The following is an 11955-nucleotide window of genomic DNA, read 5'->3' as shown; positions in this document are numbered from 1 at the left end:
TAACTCTACTACAAATCAGTGCATCTTATCTGGTCACAAACTTTGGAAGATACCAGTTAGTAAGGCTGTGCTTATCATCTCTAAAACTCCTTGCCTGGGCATGCAGTGTAACCTCAAAAGTGGTTGCTGAAATTAGACAACACACCTCAGCAGATCAGAGTGGTGACTTGTTTCTCATAGTGCAGCAAACATACATATCTCTTAGGTTTACTCCCATAACAAAAAGGCAAGAGGAAGAATAAGCTCTGGATATTGTTCACATGAGTCCAGAAGTTCTCCCATCTACTCCTGGCCCTTCCCTCTTCTGTGTGTTGACATCATTAGGCTGGGAGCAGAGCACCCAGCACAGCAGCACAATATCCAATTTAGGAAAAGGAGCCAGCTCTTATTAAAATTGCCTTCTTACACCAGAGGGATACTGGCAGAGAAGCCCCTAGCAGGATCCATATCCTGTGGCATTGAGTAGGACTGGGTCACAGTCCCTTTGAAACAGTGACCACCTGTTCATGCCAATGGAATTAACATGAAAGACTCACAAATAAGCTGGATGAAAGAGATGTTAGAGAGACCACCATCTCAGTCACTGAAGTCATAATGACAGAGCAGTGATTTATTTAGGTTTCAATTTTTTTCCAGTGTTGCCTAGACTTTGAATTTCTTGGGAAACTTAGAATCTTGTGATAGCTCAAGTTTTATTTCAACCAAAAGTGTATGAGTCTTTTGGTTGAAGACTTAGGTTTAAGTGAATTGGTCTATATAAATAGCCATGAAATGATTAGTTCTCATTATAGACATGTTTCTCCCAGATAGTTGGTACAAGGACGGATCAATAGGTGAACAGGACAGGCCTCACCCAGCAGTAGGTCTGTTATAGGAGAAACGTAGAGAGTGAGAGGAGTTTTCTGAACTTTCATTTACTCTATTATTTTGTTTTCTAAATTTTTAAATTTGTTTTAATGAGTTATAGATGATAGTAGAATGCATTTATGTACTTTGATGTATCATACATACATGGAATATAACTTCTTATTTTTCTGAGTATACATGTTGCAGAATCATATCGGTCATGTAGTCACATATATACATACAGTAATGATGTCTGTTTCATTCTTCTAACTTTCCTTTCCTCACATCCCCTAACTTCCCTTCCTGTCATTCCCCCTACCTAATCTAAGGTAACGCTATTCTTCCCTAGTGCTTCCGGCTTTATTGTGAATTAGAATTCGCATATTAGATAAACCATTTGGCCTTTTGTTTTGTGGGATTGGCTTATTTCTCTCAGCATGATATTCTCCAGCTCCAATCATTTACTGGAAAATGCCATAATTTCACTCTTCTTTAAAGCTGTGTAATATTCCATTGACTATATATACCACATTTTCTTAACCCAAATAATAAATAGGCTAATGAACTGAATAAACACTTCACAGAAGAAGAAATACAATTGGTCAACAAATATATGAAAAAGTGCTCAAAATCTCAGCAATTAAAGAAATCCCAATGCAAATCAAAAGTACTCTAAGTTTTTATCTCAATTCTGTCAGAATGGCAATTATCAAGAATACAGGCAACAATAAATGTTGGCAAGGATGTGGTGAAAAATGTACACTCATACTTTGCTGGTGGGACAGCAAATTGGTGCAACCACTATGGAAAGCAGTATAGAGACTCCTCAGAAAACTGGGAATGGAACCACCATATGACCCAGCTATCTCACTCTTTGGTTTATACTCAAAGAACTTAAAAATCAGCATACTATAGTGACACAGCCACATCAATGTTTATTAGCAGCTCAAATCACAATAGCTAGACTATGGAGCCAACCTAGGTGTCCTTCAATAGATGAATATTATTTAACACAATGTTAACACTTCATATTTTATGGGTACTTCTCAGAGGAAAGAAGAGAGACCCAATGACTGTTGTAATTCAGATGTGTCACAAATTGATGCATGAAAACATAGTAGAAGCTACAGAGCAAGCAACCTGCTTAACATGGCATGGTTACAGTTAAGATTTTACCTAGGTTACCTCAAGTATACTCTAGGCATGAGTAGAAATTCAACTATACTCTAGGCATGAGTAGAAATTCTTAGGAAAATGCCAAACAACTGGGGAGCTTCTGGTGTCTGCATGAAGAAGGACAGGTGATGTCACATATCTAGGGCAGAAATTTAAGCTAAGAGAATGAAAGGAGTGAACCAAGAAGTGGGTAAGGTAACAAAGTCAAGTTGATGGCAGTCAGAGAGAATTGCAGTTTTACAGACATGGTTTCAACTTGGAGTCTGACATGGAAGATTTGTGTTTCTAGACCTCATGATATAGATATTGAAGGTCTCTATGAAAAAGCAGAAAGATCTTCAATAAATAACCTAGTACTGCACTTTCCCATAATACCTATATATTATATCAATATTCCTAAAAGAATCACTAGGAAACCAATTGTTTATTGCTCCCAAATTAGCGATCTGCATCAATTTCCTCAAACTTTCAAACAAGTTGAGTTAAATTTTCTATTTCTTACAACTGAACTGAAAATATCAGAATTCAGCAATTTTCAATATCACACTCTTCAACACCTTACGCAACAAAAATAAAAGTAGCTTGTGCCTTTTTGGTTATTGATCTATGTAATGTCAAGCATGGTTCTCACTGGGAGTTATTAGCTTTCAAAAACTTAATTTTTTAATTATTTGTTAGTCAAAACATTACAAAACTCTTGACATATCATATTTCATACATTTGATTCAAGCAGATTATGAACTCCCATTTTTACCCCATATACATATTGCAGATTCACATCGGTTACACATCCACTTTCTTACATACTGCCATACTAGTGTCTGTTGTATTCTGTTGCCCTTCCTATCTTCTACTATCCCCCCTCCCCTCCCCTCCCCTCCCCTGCCATCTTCTCTCTATACCCAATCTACTGTAATTCATTTCTCTCTCTTGTTTTTTTCCCCTTTCCCCTCACTTGCTCTTATATGTAATTTTGTATAACAATGAGGGTCTCCTTCCTTTACCATGCAATTTCCTTCTCTCTCTCTTTCCCTTCCCCCTCTCATCCCTGTTTAATGGTGATCTTCTTCTCATGCTCTTCCTCCCTATTCTGTTCTTTGTTGCTCTCCTTATATCAAAGATGACATTTGGCATTTGTTTTTTAGGGATTGGCTAGCTTCACTATCTGCTATCTTCACAATCTTCTCTAGTGCCATCCATTTCCCTGAAAATTCCATGATTTTGTCATTTTTTTCGTGCAGAGAAATACTCCATTGTGTATAAATGCCACATTTTTTTATCCATTCATCTATTGAAGGGCATCTAGGTTGGTTCCACAGTCTAGCTATTGTGAATTGTGTTGCTATGAACATCATAGTAGCAGTATCCCTATAGTACGCTCTTTGAAGGTCTTTAGGGAATAGTCCAAGAAGGGGAATAGCCGGATCAAATGGTGGTTCCATTCCCAGCTTTCCAATCTCCATACTGCTTTCCAAATTGGCCGCACCAATTTGCAGTCCCACCAGCAATGTACAAGTGTACCCCTTTCCCCACATCCTCGCCAGCACTTGTTGTTGTTTGACTTCCTAATGGCTGCCAATCTTACTGGAGTGAGATGGTATCTTAGGGTGGTTTTGATTTGCATTTCTCTGACTGCTAGAAATGGTGAGTATTTTTTCATGTACTTGTTGATTGATTGTATGTCCTCCTCTGAGAAGTGTCTGTTCAGGTCCTTGGCCTATTTGTTGATTGGGTTATTTGTTATCTTATTGTTTAATTTTTTGAGTTCTTTGTATACTCTGGATATTAGGGCTCTATCTGAAGTGTGAGGAGTAAAAATTTGTTCCCATGATGTAGGCTCCCTATTTACCTCTCTTATTGTTTCTCTTGCTAGGAAAAAACTCTTCAGTTTAAGTAAGTCCCATTTGTTGATTCTTGTTATTAACTCTTGTGCTATGGGTGTCCTATTAAGGAATTTGGAGCCCGACCCCACAATATGTAGATCGGAGCCAACTTTTTCTTCTATCAGATGCAGAGTCTCTGACTTGATATCAAGCTCCTTGATCCATTTTGAGATAACTTTTGTGCATGGTGAGAGAAGGGGATTTAGTTTCATTTTGCTGCATATGGATTTCCAGTTTTCCCAGCACCATTTGTTGAAGATGCTATCCTTCCTCCATTGCATGCTTTTAGCCCCTTTATCAAATATAAGATAGTTGTAGCTTTGTGGATTAGTCTCTGTGTCCTCTATTCTGTACCATTGGTCCACCCACCTGTTTTGGTACCAGTAACGAAGAGAAGAGAGAAAACTCAAATTACTAACATACGGGATGAAAAAGGAAATATCACAACAGATGCTACAGAAATACAGAAGAGAATTAGAAATTATTTTGAAACCCTATATTCCAATAAAATAGAAGATAGTGAAGACATCGATAAATTTCTTAAGTCATATGATTTGCCCAGACTGAGTCAGGAGGATACACACAATTTGAACAGACCAATATCAATGGATGAAATGGAAGAAGCAATCAAAAGACTACCAACCAAGAAAAGCCCAGGACTGGATGGATATACAGCAGAGTTTTACAAAACCTTTAAAGAAGAATTAATACCAATACTTTTCTTTTCTTTTTTTTTTAATTAATTTTTATTGTAGGTTGTTCAAAACATTACATAGTTTTTGATATATCATATTTCACACTTTGATTCAAGTGGGATATGAGCTCCCATTTTTACCCCATATACAGATTGCAGAATCACATCAGTTGCACAACCATTGATTTACATATTGCCATTCTGGTGACTGTTGTATTCTGCTCCCTTTCCTATCCTCTACTATCCCCCCTCCCCCCTTCCCTCCCCTCTTCTCTCTCTACCCCCTCTACTGTAATTCATTTCTCCCCCTTATATTTTTCCCCCTTTCCCCTCACTTCCTCTTGTATGTAATTTTGTATACCCCTGAGGGTCTCCTTCCATTTACATGCAATTTCGCTTCTCTCTCCCTTTCCCTCCCACCTCTCATCCCTGTTTAATGTTCATATTCTTCTCATGCTCTTCGTCCCTACTCTGTTCTTAGTTACTCTCCTTATATCAAAGAAGACATTTGGCATTTGTTTTTAAGGGATTGGCTAGCTTCACTTAGCATAATCTGCTCTAATGCCATCCATTTCCCTCCAAATTCTATGATTTTGTCATTTCTTAATGGAGAGTAATACTCCATTGTGTATAAATGCCACATTTTTTTTATCCATTCGTCTATTGAAGGGCATCTAGGTTGGTTCCACAGTCTTGCTATTGTGAATTGTGCTGCTATGAACATGGATGTAGCACTGTCCCTATAGTGTGCTCTTTTTAGGTCTTTAGGGAATAGACCGAGTAGGGGAATAGCTGGATCAAATGGTGGTTCCATTCCGAGCTTTCCAAGAAATCTCCATACTGCTTTCCAAATTGGCCGCACCAATTTGCAGTCCCACCAGCAATGTACAAGTGAACCCTTTTCCCCACATCCTCGCCAGCACTTGTTGTTGTTTGACTTCCTAATGGCTGCCAATCTTACTGGAGTGAGATGGTATCTTAGGGTGGTTTTGATTTGCATTTCTCTGACTGCTAGAGATGGTGAGCATTTTTTCATGTACTTGTTGATTGATTGTATGTCCTCCTCTGAGAAATTTCTGTTCAGGTCCTTGGCCCATTTGTTGATTGGGTTATTTGTTATCTCATTGTCTAATTTTTTTAGTTCTTTGTATATTCTGGATATTAGGGCTCTGTCTGAAGTGTGAGGAGTAAAGATTTGTTCCCAGGATGTAGGCTCCCTATTTACCTCTCTTATTGTTTCTTTTGCTGAGAAAAAACTTTTTAGTTTGAGTAAGTCCCATTTGTTGATTCTAGTTATTAACTGTTGTGCTATGGGTGTCCTATTGAGGAATTTGGAATCCGACCCCACAGTATGTAGATCATAGCCAACTTTTTCTTCTATCAGACGCCATGTCTCTGATTTGATATCAAGTTCCTTGATCCACTTTGAGTTAACTTTTGTGCATGGCGAGAGAAAGGGATTCAGTTTCATTTTGTTGCATATGGATTTCCAGTTTTCCCAACACCATTTGTTGAAGATGCTATCCTTCTTCCATTGCATGCTTTTAGCCCTTTTATCGAATATAAGATAGTTGTAGTTTTGTGGATTGGTTTCTGTGTCCTCTATTCTGTACCATTGGTCCACCCGCCTGTTTTGGTACCAGTACCATGCTGTTTTTGTTACTATTGCTCTGTAGTATAGTTTGAAGTCTGGTATAGCTATACCGCCTGATTCACACTTCCTGCTTAGCATTGTTTTTGCTATTCTGGGTCTTTTATTTTTCCATATGAATTTCATGATTGCTTTATCTATTTCTACAAGAAATGCCGTTGGGATTTTGATTGGCATTGCATTAAACCTATAGAGAACTTTTGGTAATATCGCCATTTTGATGATGTTAGTTCTACCTATCCATGAACAGGGTATATTTTTCCATCTTCTAAGATCTTCTTCTATTTCTCTCTTTAGGGTTCTGTAGTTTTCATTGTATAAGTCTTTCACCTCTTTTGTTAGGTTGATTCCCAAGTATTTTATTTTTTTTGAGGATATTGTGAATGGAGTGGTTGTCCTCATTTCCATTTCAGAGGATTTGTCGCTGATATACAGGAATGCCTTTGATTTATGCGTTTGATTTTATATCCTGCCACTTTGCTGAATTCATTTATTAGCTCTAATAGTTTCTTTGTAGACCCTTTTGGGTCTGCTAGGTATAGAATCATGTTATCTGCAAATAGTGATAATTTGAGTTCTTCTTTTCCTATTTTTATGCCTTTAATATCTTTCGTCTGTCTAATTGCTCTGGCCAGTGATTCGAGAACTATGTTGAACAGAAGTGGTGAGAGAGGGCATCCCTGTCTTGTTCCAAATTTTAGAAGGAATGCCTTCAGTTTTTCTCCATTCAGAATGATGCTAGCCTGAGGCTTAGCATAGATTGCTTTTACAATTTTGAGGTATGTTCCTGTTATCCCTAGTTTTTCTAGAGTTTTGAACATAAAGGGATGCTGTACTTTGTCGAATGCTTTTTCCGAATCTATCGAGATGATCATATGGTTCTTATTTTTAAGCCTATTGATGTGGTGAATAACATTTATTGATTTCCATATATTGAACCAACCTTGCATCCCAGGGATAAATCCTACCTGATCATGGTGCACAATTTTTTTGATATGTTTTTGTATCCGGTTCGCCAGAAGTTTATTGAGGATTTTTGCATCTAGGTTCATTAGAGATATTGGTCTGTAGTTTTCTTTCTTTCAAGTGTCTTTGTCTGGTTTAGGAATCAGGGTGGTGTTGGCCTCATAGAATGAATTTGGAAGTTCTCCCTCTTTTTCTATTTCCTGAAATAGCTTGAAAAGTATTGGTATTAGTTCCTCTTTAAAGGTTTTGTAAAACTCTGCTGTATACCCATCCGGTCCTGGGCTTTTCTTAGTTGGTAGTCTTTTGATGGTTTCTTCTATTTCCTCAATTGATATTGGTCTGTTTAGGTTGTCAATATCCTCCTGACTCAATCTGGGCAAATCATATGACTTAAGAAATTTATGGATGCCTTCACTATCTTCTATTTTATTGGAGTATAAGGATTCAAAATAATTTCTGATAATCTTCTGTATTTCTGAAGTGTCTGTTGTGATATTGCCTTTTTCATCCCGTATGCTAGTAATTTGAGTTCTCTCTCTTCTTCTCTTCGTTAGCGTTGCTAAGGGTCTGTTGATTTTATTTATTTTTTCAAAGAACCAACTTTTAGTTTTGTCAATTTTTTCAATTGTTTCTTTCATTTCGATTTCATTAATTTCAGCTCTGATTTTAATTATTTCTTGTCTTCTACTTCTTTTGCTGTTGTTTTGCTCTTCTATTTCTAGGACTTTGAGTTGAAGTATTAGATCATTTTTTTGTTGGTTTTTTTCTTTTTTTAAGGAATGAACTCCAAGCAATAAATTTTCCTCTTAGAACTGCTTTCAATGTGTCCCATAGATTCCGATATGTTGTGTCTGTGTTTTCATTTATCTCTAAGAATTTTTTAATTTCCTCTTTGATGTCTTCTATAACCCATTGATCATTTAGTAACCTATTGTTCATTCTCCAAGTGATGCATGATTTTTCCTTACTTCTTTTATCGTTGATTTTCAATTTCATTCCATTATGATCAGATAAGATGCATGGTATTATCTCTACACCTTTATATTGTCTAAGAGTTGCCCTGTGACATAATATATGATCTATTTTTGAGAAGGATCCATGTGCTGCTGAGAAAAAAGTGTAACTGCTTGATCTTGGGTGGTATATTCTATATATGTCAATTAAGTCTAGGTTATTAATTATGTTATTGAGTTCTATAGTTTCCTTATTCAACTTTTGTTTGGAAGATATGTCCAGTGGTGAGAGAGGTGTGTTGAAGTCTCCCATGATTATTGTATGGTGGTCTATTAGACTCTTGTACTTGAGAAGAGTTTGGTTGATGAACATAGCTGCACCATTGTTTGGGGCATATATATTTATGATTGTTATGTCTTGTTGGTGTATGGTTCCCTTGAGAAGTATGTAGTGTCCCTCTTCATCCCTTTTGATTAACTTTGGCTTGAAATCTATTTTATTTGATATATGTATGGACACTCCTGCTTGTTTCCGAAGTCCATATGAGTGATATGATTTTTCCCAACCTTTCACCTTCAGTCTATGTATATCTTTTCCTATCAAATGCGTCTCCTGAAGGCAGCATATTGTTGGGTCTTGTCTTGTGATCCATTCTACTAGCCTGTGTCTCTTAATTGGTGAGTTTAAACCATTAACATTTAGGGTTATTATTGAGATATGGGTTGTTCTTCCAGCCATATTTGTTTATTTATGTTACTAAACATGGTTTGTTTTCCTCTTTGATAATTCCCCCCCCCCCTACTGTACTACCTCCCGCTGTTTGTTTTCATTGATATTTTACATGTCCTCTTCCTGTAATATTTTGCAGAGGATGTTTTGAATAGATGGTTTTCTAGCTGCAAATTCTTTTAACTTTTGTTTATCATGGAAGGTTTTAATTTCATCTTCCATCCTGAAGCTTAATTTTGCTGGATACACAATTCTTGGTTGGAACCCATTTTCTTTCAGTGTTTGAAATATGTTATTCCAGGATCTTCTAGCTTTCAGAGTCTGTGTTGAAAGATCAGCTGTTATCCTGATTGGTTTACCCCTAAATGTAATCTGCTTCCTTTCTCTTGTAGCTTTTAAAATTATCTCCTTATTCTGTATGTTGGGCATCTTCATTATAATGTGTCTAGGTGTGGATCTCTTATGATTTTGCACATTCGGCGTCCTGTATGCTTCTAGGATTTGGGATTCTGTCTCATTCTTCAAGTCTGGGAAGTTTTCTCGTATTATTTCATTGAATAGATTGCTCATTCCTTTGGTTTGGACCTCTATACCTTCCTGTATCCCAATGACTCTTAAGTTTGGTCTCTTTATGTTATCCCATATTTCTTGAATGTTCTGCTCATGGTTTCTTAAGAGCTTTGCTGAGCTGTCTATGTTCTTCTCCAGTTGAAATACTTTGTCTTCATTGTCTGATGTTCTATCTTCTAAGTGTTCTACTCTGCTGGTAGTATTCTCAATTGAGTTTTTAAGTTGGTTTATTGCTTCCTGCATTTCCAGGATTTCTGTTTGTTTGTTTTTTATAACCTCTATCTCCCTGTATAATTGATCTTTTGCTTCTTGGATTTGTTTATGTAATTCATTGTCGAAGTGGTTGAAGTGGTCTTTCATTGTCTGATTTTGCTGTCTAATGTCTTCCTTGAGACTCCAGATCATCTGAAGCATGTATATCCTGAATTCTTTATCTGACATTCCATCTGCTGCAGATATTACCTCTTCTAAAGTTGAGTTGACCTGCATTGCTTGTGGTCCTTTCTTTCCTTGTCTTTTCATACTGATCGCGTTTCTTTCTGCTTGGTGAAACTGTTGTGTTATTGATTTTTCCCCCTATATATTTATATTGCTCTTGTATAGTTGCAAAGTCTCCCTCGCAGGCTTTGGCGGTGGTTCTGCCCCTCCTCCAATTGGGGCAATGTGCCTACCACGCCGGCAGGCCGCTGTGCCTGTACTTTCAGTGGGCCTGTTCTTTCGGTGGTCACAGGTCCGTCTACCTTGCAGTCGTGAGCAGCGGCTCTGCCCCTCCGCTGGCCGCTAGGCCTGTTCTGTCTGTCGGTTGCAGGTCTGTCTACCTAACAGGCGCTGGTGGCTCTGCCCCTCCCCCAACCGGGGTGATGTGTCTGGCGGGTCACTGGGCCTGTTTTGTCAGTGGTCATGGTTCTGCCTACCTTGCAGGTGCGTGGGGCAGCTGTGCCCCTCCGCAGGTTGCTGGGCCTGACCTGCCAGTGGGTCGCAGTTCTGCCTACCTTGCAGGCTCGGGGGGTAGCTCTGCCGCTCTGCGGATTGCTGTGCCTGTTCTGCTGGTGGATCGCGGGTCCGCCTACCTTGCAGGCACCCGGTGGCTCTGCCTCTCCCCCAACCGGGGTGGGGCGATGTGTCTGGCCGGCCGCTGGGACTGTTCTGTTGGTGGTCACGGTTCTGCCTACCTAGCAGGCGTGTGGGGCAGCTGTGCCCCTCCACAGGTTGTTGGGCCTGACCTGCCGGTGGGTCGCAGGTCTGCCTACCTTGCAGGCTCGGGGGTGGCTCTGCCGCTCTGTGGATTGCTGTGCCTGTTGTGCTGGTGGGTCACGGGTCCACCTACCTTGCAGGCGCCCAGCGGCTCTGCCTCTCCCCCAACCAGGGCGATGTGTCTGGCGGGCCTCTGGGCCTGTTTTGTCGGTGGTCACGGTTCCGCCTGCCTTGCACGCGCGTGGAGTAGCTGTGTCCCTCCGAGAGTTGCTGGGCCTGACCTGCCGGTGGGTGGCAAGTGCGCCTACCTTGCAGGCGCGGGGGTGGCTCTGTCGCTCCGCGGGTCGCTGGGCCTGATCTGCTGGTGAGTCGCAGGTCTGCCTACCTTGGAGGCGCCCGGCAGCTCTAATACCAATACTTTTCAAGTTATTTCAGGAAATAGAAAAAGAGGGAGCTCTTTCAAATTCATTCTATGAGGCCAACATCACCCTGATTCTGAAACCAGACAAAACATCTCAAAGAAAGAAAACTACAGACCAATATCTTTAATGAACATAGATGCAAAAATCCTCAATAAAATTCTGGCGAATCAGATACAAAAACACATCAAAAAAAATGTGCACCATGATCAAGCAGGATTCATCCCTGGGATGCAAGGATGGTTCAATATAAGAAAATCAATAAATGTTATTCACCACATCAATAGTCTTAAAGATAAGAACCATATGATCATCTCGATAGACGCAGAAAAAGCATTCGACAAAGAACAGCATCCCTTTATGTTCAAAACATTAGAAAAACTAGGAATAACAGGAACTTACCTGAACATTGTAAAAGCTATCTATGCTAAGCCTCAGGCTAGCATCATTCTGAATGGAGAAAAATTGAAGGCATTGTCTCTAAAATGTGGAACAAGACAGGGATGCCCTCTATCACCACTTCTATTCAATATACTTCTTGAAACACTGGCCAGAGCAATTAGACAGACAAAAGAAATTAAAGGCATAAAAATAGGAAAAGAAGAACTTAAATTATCACTGTTTGCGTATGACATGATTCTATACCTAGAAGACCCAAAAGGGTCTACAAATAAACTACTAGAACTAATAAATGAATTCAGCAAAGTGGCAGGATATAAAATCAACATGCATAAATCAAAGGCATTCCTGTATATCAGCGACAAAACTTCTGAAATGGAAATGAGGAAAATCACCCCATTCACAATATTCTCAAAATAAATAAAATATTTGGGAATAAACCTAACAAAAGAGGTGAAAGATTTACATAATGAA

Source organism: Callospermophilus lateralis, chromosome 13 (assembly GCF_048772815.1).
Source record: "Callospermophilus lateralis isolate mCalLat2 chromosome 13, mCalLat2.hap1, whole genome shotgun sequence".
Lineage (NCBI taxonomy): Eukaryota > Metazoa > Chordata > Mammalia > Rodentia > Sciuridae > Callospermophilus > Callospermophilus lateralis.
The sequence above is the reverse complement of the archived record's forward strand: the minus strand, read 5'-3'. Positions refer to the sequence as shown.